This window comes from Balaenoptera acutorostrata, chromosome 3 (assembly GCF_949987535.1).
Source record: "Balaenoptera acutorostrata chromosome 3, mBalAcu1.1, whole genome shotgun sequence".
In the NCBI taxonomy this organism is placed as follows: Eukaryota; Metazoa; Chordata; class Mammalia; order Artiodactyla; family Balaenopteridae; genus Balaenoptera; species Balaenoptera acutorostrata.
Window position 1 is genome coordinate 117,317,089 of NC_080066.1, and position 13,364 is coordinate 117,330,452.

The 13,364-nt window shown below is 37.7% G+C and overlaps 1 pseudogene; it reads right to left on the minus strand.

Annotated features, from left to right (window-relative positions):
* Positions 1–3,407: 3,407 nt before the first annotated feature.
* LOC130707568 (ferritin heavy chain-like) lies at positions 3,408–12,731 on the minus strand (annotated as a pseudogene).
* Between the last annotated feature and the right edge of the window lie 633 nt (positions 12,732–13,364).

The window sequence follows — 13,364 nt, forward strand, 5'->3', positions numbered from 1 at the left end:
AACAGATGAGTTTTCACCAATGACTTCTTTCTTTCCAGACTTGAATTTCAGGCTCTTAGTGGCCCACATAGAGTAGAGGGTGAGTTTCTGGAGGTGAGTTTCCCCACCTTTTTGGAACAGCTCTGCTGTTCCCCCCAGAAAAATATACCGTGTGCGGGCTGCTCTAAGACCCTAGGTGACTGGTCCTGCTCCTAGAGTCTGGGGGCTCTTTGGGGCAGGGACATTTTTTCGTTGATCCCTAGAATCTTAGATGGTGGGGGCTGAAGTGACCTTGAAGGTCAGTTTGTCCAACTATTCCTTTTACGTTTAAAGCATGTCTCAATATCCTCACCAAGCGGTCTGGCAACTTTGGTAAAACACCTCTAGCATTTGCACCTAGGAATGGTATTAGGTGATAGAGGAGACCCAGTTCCATTTACTGAGGAAGGCCTTTGTGCAGGAGGTGAGTTTTGATGTGGATAATCTTCTCAGTTCAAATGTAAGTCAGTTCAATTAAAAAAGAGGAAAAGGAAACTTGGCTAATGCCGCTTTTCTTTTGCCAAATGAAACAGTATTGTAGATGGAGAATCAACAATATCTTTTTGGAAAACAGCTAAATGGCAAGCGCCCTACACTCATATTTCCCTCCTAATTAAAAAACAATCCCACAAAAAGAAAAAAAAGGAAAAACAGTCCCAAATGCCAGACCACAACAGCAAAAGGCTTCATAGTGCCTCCACCCCAATAAGCCCTGGTTCCTTGTCTCCACCAACAAAAACAAATTTTATGGCCCAGTCTTTACATGAATCACTCTGTGGAAATGATAGCAAATGTAATAACCCCAGGCAGCTGCAATTATCTGAATGTCTCCCTATTAGCCATTTTAATGGTTGAAGCCTTATAATCAAATCAGAGTGAATGCTAATTGAAATCTAATAGAGCTTACATCCGTGTGGTATCAGAATTTGATTCCAATATTGTTAAATTTCAGACAAGGCCCATCAAGTCACACTAAAAATAAATTTTATAACCTCAGTGGCAAAAGGAGCTGGATTCTTTCAATAAACAGGGATCAAATTCGAACTGTTTTGTACTGTGCCAGCGCCACCTACCGGGACTTAGTGGAACTGCAGAGACAATCTTTGCTTGGAAGTGGGGCGCAGCTGCTTGTCCTAATCCAAGAGGTTTTCTGAAAACTAAGCAAGAGAAACTCCCCACATTTGTAATTCTGTGATTAAATATGACTAGTGATCATGGAGAATATTAATAATGATTATTTCTGGGAGGGTGTATGTTGGCAAGAACTAAAGTTGGCTGGACTATGTGAGACCAGATAACGGAGTGCCGCTGGGTGAATGGCTGGAGAAATGAGCCTTAACACTCCCCATGTCCCAGCTGACTCCGTTCCTCCCCTCCTCTCTGCTAACGGAAGATTCACTTACTGTTTGTAATACCTCTGGAATAAATAACATGTATGGAATCTCTACTGTGGTATGAATACAGTCTCAAAATCCGTTGAGTAATAGAAGTATAAAATGCGGTCCCTTCCTCAGAGAGTTTACAATCAGTTCTGTGAAGAGATTAGAGAAAAATACACGGTACCTTATAGTAGCAATTAAGGACTGACTTTTGTCATACAGTAGTCTGCTAAGAAACAATGCTTGGGATGTAAATTTTTTTAATTGAAGTATATTTAATTTACAATGTTGTGATAGTTTTAAGCATACAGCAAAGTGATTCAGTTATATATATATATACACACATATATATGTATGTATATATATATATATTCTTTTTCAGATTCTTTTCCATTATAGGTTATCACAAGATACTGAGTATAGTTCCCTGTGCTATACAGTAGGTCTTTGTTGTTTACCTATTTTATATATAGTAGTGTGTACATGTTAATCCCAAACTCCTAATTTATCCCTGCCCCCCCCCCCCCTTGCTATCCCCTTTGGTAACCATAAGTTGGATGTAAATTTTTTGAGGCTTTGCATGTATGAGATGCCTTTAATCTACACTCACGCTTGAGACAGTTTGGCTAAATAAAGTATACTTTTCTCTCACTTGGTGAATGCCTAGGGAAACTTGATTGTAAAATATATGCCCCAGGAATCTGAGAGGTAATAGAGGGATGGTAAGTCAAATTTGTTGCTTAATTTACTAACTGCATAGAAACTTAAGGTCTGTATATCTGCATACTGGATTTGGCCTGAATTAGCCCTGATTTTTTTCAAATTTTTAAAATTGTGAAATACACATAACGTGAACATTACCATCTTAATCATGTTTGAGTAACAGTTCAGTGGTATTAATTACATTCGTATTGTTGAGCAATGATCACCGATCACCACCATCCACCTCCAGAACTCTTTTCATCTTGCAAAACTGAAACTCCACACCCATTCAACAATGACCCCTTATTTCCCTCTCCCCCCAGCCCCTGGCAACCACAATTCTACTTTCTGTCTCTATGATTTTGACTACTCCAGGTACCTCATACAAATGGAACCATACGGTATTAGTCTTTCTGTGACTGACTTAGTTCACTTAGCATAACATCCTCAAGGTTCATCCATGTTGTAGAATATGTCAGAATTTCCTTCCTTTTTAAGACGGAAAAATGTTCCCCTGTGTGCATGTACCACATTTTGCTTATTCATTCACCTGTTCATGGACCCTTGGGTTGCTTCCAAAATTTAGCTATTGCAAATAATGCTGCTGTGAATGTGGGTGCATAAATATATCTTTGAGACCCTGCTTTTAATTCTTTTGGGCATATACGCAGAAGTGGAATTGTTGGGTCATTTGCTAAGCCTATTTTTAATTTTTTGGGGAACCACCATACTGTTTTCCACAGTGGCTGTATCATGTCACATTCACACCAGTAGTGCGCAAGGGTTCTAATTTCTCCACATCATTGCCAACATTTATTATTTTGGATTTTTTGATAGTAGCTATGCTAATGGGTGTGAGGGGGTATCTCACTGTAGTTTTGATTTGCATTTACATAATGATTAGTGAGGTTGAGCATCTTTTCATGTGCTTATTGGCCATTCGAATATCTTCTTTGAAGAGATGTCTATTCAAGTCTTTTGCCCATTTTTGAATCAGGTTATTTGTTTTTCTGTTGTTGTTTAGTTTTAGGAGTTCTCCATATACTCTTGATATTAACCCCTTATCGATATATGATTTGCAAATATTTTCTCCCTTTCATGGGTTGCATTTTCACTCTGTTGAAAGTGTCTTTTTTTTGGTGGGGGGTGTTACCAAATTGCTTTATTTGAAGGAATGGTACAAAAGAACTAAGTAGATGTTTTGGTACAACCTATAGAAAAGGTAAAGTTAACCCCTTTACCAATATGCATGCACTGCCTTGGTGACCAGGGAAGTCACTCAGTGGGTATGGGAAGCTGGTCTCAGCCTTAGCTCTTGTTATCATTGTCTCCCTGAGTGTGCTTGTCAAAGAGATACTCTTCCATGCCAGATTTGGGGGCCCCATCTTGTGCAGATCGGTTTTGTGGTCGCCCAATTCTTTGGATTACACCTGCTCTTTCAGGTAATGACTCTCAATGAAGTCAACAAGTGGGGGTTGTTTGTGCAGTGGCCAGTTTGTGCAGCTCCAGTAGCAACTGATTCATGCTTCCCAAGTGTAATGCACACTCCATTGCATTCACCTCATTCTCCCGGTCCTCATGGTCTGGTTTCTTGATGTCCTGGAGGAAGATGTGGTCACCTCATTGGTTCTGCAGTTTCATCAGTTTCTCAGCTGATGAGAAACCCCTCATGAGATTGGTGAAGAAACTGTTTGGCAAAGTTCTTCAAAGCTACATTATTGCAATCGAAGTAATAAGACATGGATAGGTAGAGGTAGGAAGTTTAGGGCTCCAGGTTGATCTGGCAGTTGATGGTGGCCTCTGAGTCTGGTGGTAGTTCTGGCCCACCAGTGAGGGACCTCGGTGGTCAGGGCAGGTGGCGAGGAGAGAGGGTGATGGCTGCCCCGTGCTGGAGCAGCAGCGGGGGGCCGTGGGGCAGTCTGAGAGCACTGTGAGGAGGGGGCGGAGGGCTGGATTAATGCCTGTTCCGTCCAAGCACAGTTGAAGAAGGAAACCATAGTTGGTTGAAAGCGTCCTTTGATGCACAAAAATTTTCAATTTTCATGAAGTCCAACATGTCTATTTTTTTCTTTTGTTGCCTGTGTCTTTGGTGTCATATCCAATAAACCATTGCCAAATCCAGTGTTGTAAAGCTTTCGCTGTCTTCTTCTAAGAGTTTTATGATTTAGGTCTTAGGTTTAGTTCTATGATCCATATTGAGTTAATTTTTGTCAGGTAAGAGTCCAACTTCATTCTTTTACATGTGGCTATCCAGTTTTCCCAGCACCACTAGTTGAAAAGACTGTCCTTTCCCCATTGAATGGTCTTGGCACCCTTGTTGAAAATCAATTGACCATATATGCAAGAGTTTATTTCCAGGTCTCTATTCTACTCCTTTGGTCTATATGTCTATCTTTATGCCAGCACCACTGTTTGATTACTATAGCTTTGCAGTAAGTTCTGAAATCAGGAAGTATGGGACCTCCAGCTTTGTTCTTCTTTTTCAAGATGGTGTTGGCTCTTCTGGGTCCCTTGAGATTCCATATGAATTTTAGGATGGCTTTTTTCTATTTCTGAAAAAAAAATGGCATTGAGATTTTGATAGGGATTGCATTGTCTCTGTAGACCTTTTTGAATACAATGGGCATTTTAATAATATCTAGTCTTCTAATTCATGAACATGGGATGTGTTTCCATTTATTTATGGCTTCTTTAATTTCTTTCAGAAATGTTTTGTAGTTTTCATTGTATGTCTTTAACCTCCTTAGGTAAGTTAATTCCTAAATATTTTATTCTTTTTGATGCTGTTATAAGTGGAACTGTTTTTACAATTTCCTTTTCAGTTTGTTCATTATTAGTGCTGAGAAATGCAACTGATTTTTCTGTGTTGGCTTTGTATCCTGCTATTTGCTGAATTCATTTATTAGTTCTAACAGTTTTTTTGAACACTCTAAGGGTTGTCTATATACAAGATCATATCATCTGTGAACAAAGATAATTTTACTTCTTCCTTTCTGATTTGGATACCTTTTATTTATTTTCTTTCTATTCCTAGTTTGTTGAGAATTTTTTTTTTTTTAATAATGAAAGGGTGTTGAATTTGTCAAATACTTTTTTCTGCATCATTGAGATGATCATGAAGGTTTTTTTTTTCTTCATTCTGTTAATGTGCTATATTTACATTGATCAATTTTTTGTATGTTGAACCCTCCTTGTATTCCAGGAATAAATTCCACTTGGTCATGCTGTATAATACTTTCAATATGCTGCTGAATTTGGTTTGCTAGTATTTTATTGATGATTTTTGCATCAGTGTTCATAAGGGATACTGGTCTGTAGTTTTCTTGCAGTGTCTTTGACTTTGGTATTGGAGTAATGCTGGTGTCATAGAATGAGTTTGGAAGTATTCACTCCTTGTCAATTTTTGAAAAGTTTAAGAATCATTGGTATTAGTTCTTCTTTAAATGTTTGGTAGCATTCACCACTGAGCCATCAGGTCCAGGGCTTTTATATTTTGGGAGGGGAGGTTTGACTACTGATTTAATCTCCTTACTATTATAGGTCTGTTCAGATTTTCTATTCCTTTATGATTCAGACTTGGTAGGTTTTGTGTTTCTAGGAATTTGTCCATTTCATCTAGGTTATCCAATTTTTTGGCATACAATTGTTCATAGTACTTTCTTATAATTCTTTTTATTTATGTAGACTCACTAGTAATGTCCCCACTTTCATTTATTTTATTTTAGTAATTTGTGTCTTCTTTCCTTTTTCCTAGTCATTCTAGCTAAAGGTTTGCAAATTTTGTTGTTGCTTTCAAAAAACTGATTTTTGGTTTCATTGATTTTTCCCTATTGTTTTCTACCCTTTATTACAGTTATCTCCACTCTAATCTTTATTTATTTATTTATTTATTTATTTTTTTTTTTTTTAAGAAGATTTTTTTTTTTAAATTGTATAGCTACTTTATTTATTTATTTATTTATTTTTGGCTGTGTTGGGTCTTCGGTTCGTGCGAGGGCTTTCTCTAGTTGCGGCAAGTGGGGGCCACTCTTCATCGCGGTGCGGGGACCGCTCTTCATCGCGGTGCTCGGGCCTTTCACTATCGCGGCCCCTCCCGTTGCGGGGCACAGGCTCCAGACGCGCAGGCTCAGTAGTTGTGGCTCACGGGCCCAGCTGCTCCGTGGCATGTGGGATCTTCCCAGACCAGGGCTCGAACCCGTGTCCCCTGCATTAGCAGGCAGATTCTCAACCACTGCGCCACCAGGGAAGCCCTCCACTCTAATCTTTATCACTTCCTTTCTTCTGCTAGCTTTGGATTTATTTGTTTTTTCTTTTTCCAGTTTTGTAAGTTGTAAAGTTAGATTATTGATCTGAGATCTTTCTTGTTTTTTAATGTAAGTGCTAATAGTTATAAATTTCACCCTTAGCACTGTTTTTGTTGTGTTCCGTAAGTTTTGGTATGTTGTGTTTTTGTTTTCATTAGTTTCTAAGTATTTTCTAATGTCCCTTGTGATTTCTTTTTTGATTCATTTTTTTTAAGAGTGTGTTGTTTGATTTCTACACATTTATTAATTTTCCAGTTTTCCTTCTCTTATTGATTTTGAACTTTACCTTGTGGTAGGAGAAGATATTTTATATAATATCTATCTTTTTTAGTCTATTGAGACTTAATTTGTGGCCTAACATATGATTTATCCTGGAGAATGTCCTTTGTGCACTTGAGAAGAATGTGTTTTCTGTTGTTGTTGGGTAGAGTGTTCTGTATATATCTGTTGGATCTAGTTGGTTTATTGTGTTGTTCAAGTCCTCTCCTTACTTATCTTCAACTATTTGTTCTATCAGTTATTGAGAGAGGAGTATTGAAGTCTTCAACTATTATTATGGAACTATTTTCCCCTTCCATTCTGTCAGTTCTTCTTTACATATTTTGATGCTCTGTTATTAGGTGCCTAAGACATTATAATTGTTATATCTTCTTGATGTATTCAACCATTTATTAATATACAATGTCCTTTTTTGACTCTTGCAAACTTTTTTGATTTAAAGTCTATTTTGTCTGATATTAATATTTCTACCTCTGCTCTCTTTTGGTCACTATTTGAATGGAATGTCTTTTTCCATCCTTTTGCTTTCAGCCTTTTGTGGCTTTGGATCTAAAATGAGTCTCTTGTAGACAGCATATAGTTGGATCATTATTTTAAATCTATTCTCTCAATCTCTGTCTTTTAATTGGAGAGTTTAATCTATTTACATTCAAAGTAATAACTGATAGAATTATTTTGCTATTTGTTTTCTATATGCCTTATACTTTTTTTTTTTTTTTTGTCCCTTATTGCCCACATTGCTGTCTTCTTTTGTGTTTACCTGGTTTTTTTTTGTAGTAAAACATCTTAATTCCCTTCTCATTTCCTTTTGTGTATATTTTAAAACTATTTTCCTTGTGGTTACCATGGAGATTACATTTGATAACCTAAATTATAACATTCTAATTTGAATTTATACCAGTTCAACTTCAGTAACATACAAAACTCTTTTTCTATACAGCTCGGTCCCCATTCGTTTCAGTTATTAATGTCATAAAATTACATCTTTTTACATTGTGTGTTCAAAACCAGTAACTAATAATTGTTATTTTTTTATTTTTTATTTTTTAAATTTACTTATTTATTTTTGGCTGTGTTGGGTCTTTGTTGCTGCATGGGGGCTTTCTTTAGTTGCGTCGAGCGGGGGCTATTCTTCGTTGTGGTGCGCGAGCTTCTCATGGCGGTGGCTTCTCTTGTTGCGGAGCACGGGCTCTAGGTGCACAGGCTTCAGTAGTTGTGGCACGTGGGTTCAGTAGTTGTGGCTTGTGGGCTCTAGAGCACAGGCTCAATAGTTGTGGCACACGGGCTTAGTTGCTCCGTGGCATGTGGCTTCTTCCTGGATCAGGGATCGAACATGTGTCCCCTGCATTGGCAGGCAGATTCTTATCCACTGTGCCACCAGGGAAGTCCCCAATAATTGTTATTTATAATTCATTAGTCACTTAAGTTCCATAGGAAACAAAATGTGGAGTTACAAAGCAAAGTTATAATAATAATAGCTTTTAGACTAATAATTTTTTTTTCAAAATGTATTACTCTCTTAAATCATGTAGAAAACCTAAAAATGGAGTTACAAACCACTTTTATAATAATACTAGCCCATGTATTTACCTTTACTGAGATCTTTATTTCTTTGTATGGCTTTGAGTTATGGTCCAGTGTCCTTTCATTTCGACCTGCAGGACTGCCTTTAGCATTTCCTGCAGGGCAGGACTAGTGGTAACAAACTCCCTCAGATTTTGTTTATCTGGGAATGTCTTAATTTCTCTCTCACTTTTTTTTTTTTTTAATTTTTTTTTTTTAAATTAAAAAAAAATTTTTTTTTAAATTTATTTATGGCTGTGTTGGGGCTTTGTTTCTGTGCAAGGGCTTTCTCTAGTTGTGGCAAGTGGGGGCCACTCCTCATCGCGGTGCACGGGCCTCTCACCATCGCGGCCTCTCTTGTTGCAGAGCACAGGCTCCAGACACGCAGGCTCAGCAATTGTGGCTCACGGGCCCAGTTGCTCCGCAGCATGTGGGATCTTCCCAGACCAGGGCTCGAACCCGTGTCCCCTGCATTGGCAGGCGGATTCTCAACCACTGCGCCACCAGGGAAGCCCTCTCTCTCACTTTTGAAGGTTACTTTTGCCAGGTATAGGATTCCTGCTTGACAGTTTTTTCTTTTAGCACTTTGACTGTATCAGTCCACTGTCTTCTGGACTTCAAGATTTCTGATGAGAAATCTGCACATAATCTTATTGAGGATCACTTGTATGTGATATATTTCTTCTCTACTGCTGCTTTCAAGATTCTATCTTTGTCTTTCAACAGTTTGATCACAGTGTCCCTTGGTGTGGGTCTCTTTGAGTTTATCCAGTTGGAATTCACTGATCTTCTTGGTTGTTTATATTCATGTTTTTTTTTTTTAAATCAAACTTGAGAAGTTTTCAGCCATTATTTCTTCAAATAATCTCTTTCCCTTCTTTTGAAACTCTTATAATGTGTGTATGGTGCTTTACTTAATGGTGTCCCACAGTTCCCTTAAGCTCTGTTAACTTTCCTTTAATCTTTTTTTTTTCCATTCCTCAGACTTGATCATTTCCATCATCCTATCTTCAAGCTTGCTGATTCTTTCTTCTGCCTGCTCAAATCTGCCTTTGAAATTTTCATTTTAGTTATTACACTTTGTGGCTCTGGAGTTTCTTTTGGGTTTCTTTTTAGGTTTTCTATCTCCTAATTGAAATTCTCCATGTCTTCTTTTAGTTCTTTGAGCATCTTTATGATAGTTTTTAAACAGTCATTGTATAGTAGGTCCACCATCTGGTTTTTCTCTGGGACAGTTCTGGTGGTGTGTTATTTTTCTTTGAGTGGACGAACATTCCTGTTTCTTTGTATGCCTTGTGATTTTTGTTGTTGTTGTTGAAAACATGAACATTTGAATCTAATGATATGGTAACTATGGAAATCAGATTCTCTCCCTTCCCCAAGGTTTGATGGCTTTTGGTTTTGTTTTGGTTTGCTTTTTTAAAAATTGCTATAGGCTGTCTCTGCCAAAGATCAGCCTGAGATATAGACTTATGGTCTTCTCAGGTCTTTTTAAAAAAATTTTTCTCATGGTAAAATTAAAAAAAATTTTTCTCATGGTATAATTAAAAAAAATTTTTTTTTATTTTTTAAAATTGAAGTATAGTTGAGTTACAATGTTGTGTTAGTTTCAGGTGTATAGCAAAGTGATTCAGACATATATATCCCTTTTTAGATTCTTTTCCCTTATAGGTTATGCCTATTCTCAGGTCTTTTTTAGTTCTTGCCTTTCCCTGGGCATGTCAGGTGACTTTCTTTTTTTAAAAAAATATTTATTTATTTATTTGGTTGAGCTGGGTCCTAGTTGTGGCAGGCAGGCTCCTTAGTTGTGGCAGGCAGGCTCCTTTAGTTGTGGCTTGAGGGCTCCTTAGTTGCAGCTCACCAGCTCCTTAGTTGAGGCACGTGGGCTCCTTAGTTGTGGCATGCATGTGGGATCTAGTTCCCCAACCAGGTGAACCTGGGCCCCCTGCATTGCGAGTGCAGAGTCTTAACCACTGCGCCACCAGGAAAGTCCAAGGTGACTTTCTGATTTCTGCTGTATATACAGTTGCTTTTGAATGTCCTGGTGTTTAATGTCTGGTTCCCAGAATGGGGGATAAGCAGTCTGTGCTATGCTGAGAGCTGAAATCGACCAACATAGCTTCCTGGAAGTTACAAACCTTCAATGGGCTCTAGAGTTACAAAATAGTTACATCAGACAGATTCTGCCAGAGCAATTGTTGTCCAGGTAGGGAGACAGATTCCTGGTGCTTCTTATCTACTATCTTCCCAGAATTCTCTCTTCAGCTTTGATTTTTTTAAACTGCAATTTTCTATCCCATAGTACATATTCTGAAATCACACCAAAATTTTATGAACAAGACAGGAGTATAAAAATATAAATGAAAAAGTTTGGAATTGGTAGGAAAGGAAAAGAAAGGTCACCTGAAATGACAATAAAAAATTATTTCAATGCCAGCATTATGGTTTGTGGTAGGTGGAACAATGCCCTCTCCTCCCCCAAGATGTCCATGTCCTAATTTCCAGATCCTGTGAAAATGTGAGGTTACATGGTAAAGGGAAATTAAGTTTTCAGGTGGAATTAAGGTTGCTAACCAAACGATCTTCAGATGGGGAGATGATCCTGGATTACCCAGGTGGACCTAATGTAATCACAGGGTTCCTTATAAATGCAAGCGGGAGGCAGAAGAGAGAGAATCAGAGAAATGGCAGTGTGAAAAGGTACTCAGGCTTGTTGCTGGCTTTGAGGGTAGAGGAATGAAGCTATAAGCCAAGGAATAAAGGTAGCCTCTGGAATCTGGAAAGAGGTGAGGAAATGGATTCTCCTCTAGGGTCTTCACAATAAACACAGCCCTGCCAACACCTTGATTTTAGCCCAGGGAGACTCATTTTGGACTTCTGACTTCCAGAACTGTTAGATAATACATTTGTATTGTTTAAGCCACTAAACTTGTGGTAATTTGTCATGGCAGCAATAGGAAAACTAAAAATTGACTGATGAGAAGGGAAGCTGAAGGTGAGGAGGCAAGTAAAGATCAAGGCACTATTATGTAGGAACAAAAGCAGTAGACATGAATTAGAAGAGCAGTTGAGGTTCTCAGTTCTGCCAGTTTCCACCTGTGTGACCCAGATCAAGTTACTTAGCCTCTCTGTGTCTCTATATCTTGATCAAGCAATAGTAATAACACTTCCTTACATGGCTGTTGTGAGGATGAAATGAGGCAATCTATGTAAGCCCTTAGCACAGTGCCTTTGGTAAGCCCTAGTAATATGAGTCTCTGTTGCTACTGACACTACTGCTCTCACAGCTTTTATGTCTTTTTTCTTTTCAGTGATTCAGTGTTTATTTACAAAATTATCTGTATAACATATACATATTTAGCCAAAATTCACTTTCCATATGAAGTGATACAGATTAAAATTACATTACAATTTTGTTATAATGAGGTTTTATTTAAATGAGCATTCAATTAAACCCACCCCCCTCTAATCCCATTTCAGGCGAGATGATTGCTGCATAGCAGACGGCAGGCTTTGCCTTCCAGAGAGGAAAACCAGAGCATTTCAGGGGAAGCATTTATTCTTGAAACCCTGATTGGTGACTACAGCTCCAGGTTAGTAAAATTAAATTTGCTTCTTATTAATCATGATGCTCAGGTACCAAGTTAGAGTGTTGCTCTTTTGTTAAGTTTTTGGAATGATTCAGAACATGTAGATCTGTAAGATATTAAACATGGCTCTAGTGTTTGCAATGAGGATCTTCCCAATGTAAATTTTTTACCTAATAGCTCTTCTAATTAAAGTCAGTCATTTTGTATTGTGTATACAATTCGTGCAATTACACATAATCTGAACTTTTTACTTGAAATAATTGTGTGCTCACAAAAGTTGCAAAAGTAGTAGAGAGAACTCCCATGTACCTTTCACTCAGCTTCCTCCAATGATAGCATTATCAAAATCAGCCAATTGACGCTGGTACAATACTAACAATAACAAACTACGGTGTTTTCTCAGATTTCACAGTTCCTACAGGTACTGGTTTTTTATTTTTTTGCTGTACAGCTCTATGAAATTTTATAAAATTGTATAGATTTGTGTAACCGCTGCCACAATCATGTTACAGAACTGTTCCATTGCCACAAAGAAACGCCCTTGTACTACCCCTTATTGTCATACCTCCCTCCTGTCACCAACCCCAGGCAATGACTGATCTGTCCTCCATCACTGTAATTTTGTCATTTCTAGAATGTTATATAAATGGAATTATGCTCTATGGAAACTTTTGAGATTGGCTTTGTTCCATTCACTATAAAGCCCTTGAGACCCATCCAGGTTGTTGCATTCATTAATATTGTAGTATGTTCCTTTTTATTAATGAGTAATATTCCATTATATGGGTGTACTGCAGTTCATCCATCCACCTAATGACGGATATTTAGGTTTCAAGTCTTTTGCTCTTATAAATAAAACTGCTACAGGCATACCTGGGAGATACTGCAGGTTCCATTCCAGGACACCACAATAAAGTGAATATTGCAATAAAGAAAGTCACATGAATTTTTTGGTTTTCCAGTGTATATATAAGTTATGTTTATACTATACTGTGGTCTATTAAATGTGCAGTAGCATTGTCTAAAAGAATACTGTGTATATCTTAATTTAAAATAGACTTTATTTTAGTTAAAAATGCTATTTAGCTAAAAGATGCTAACCGTCATCTGAGCCTTCAGTGAGTCATAGTAGTAACATCAGTGATCACTGATCACAGGTCATCGTAACAAATATAATAATAATGAAAAAGTTTGAAATATTGCGAGAATTACCAAAACGTGATGTAGACACATGAAGTGAGCCAGTGCTGTTGGAAAAATGGTGCTGATAGACTTGCTTGACTCGGGGTTGTCACAAACCTTCAATTTGTAAAAAATGCAATTATCTGTGAAGCACAATAAAGCAAAGCAATAAAATGAGGTATGGCTGTATAAGATTCATGTATAAGTTTTTATGAACATAGCTTCATTTCTCTAAGATAAATACCCAGCTTTATAAGGTTTTAAGGGTTAAGTAAGATCATTAACGTTAACATACTTTGTAAATGGCAATGCTCAATTTAAGCTTAAAGTATATTACTGTGAGTTGT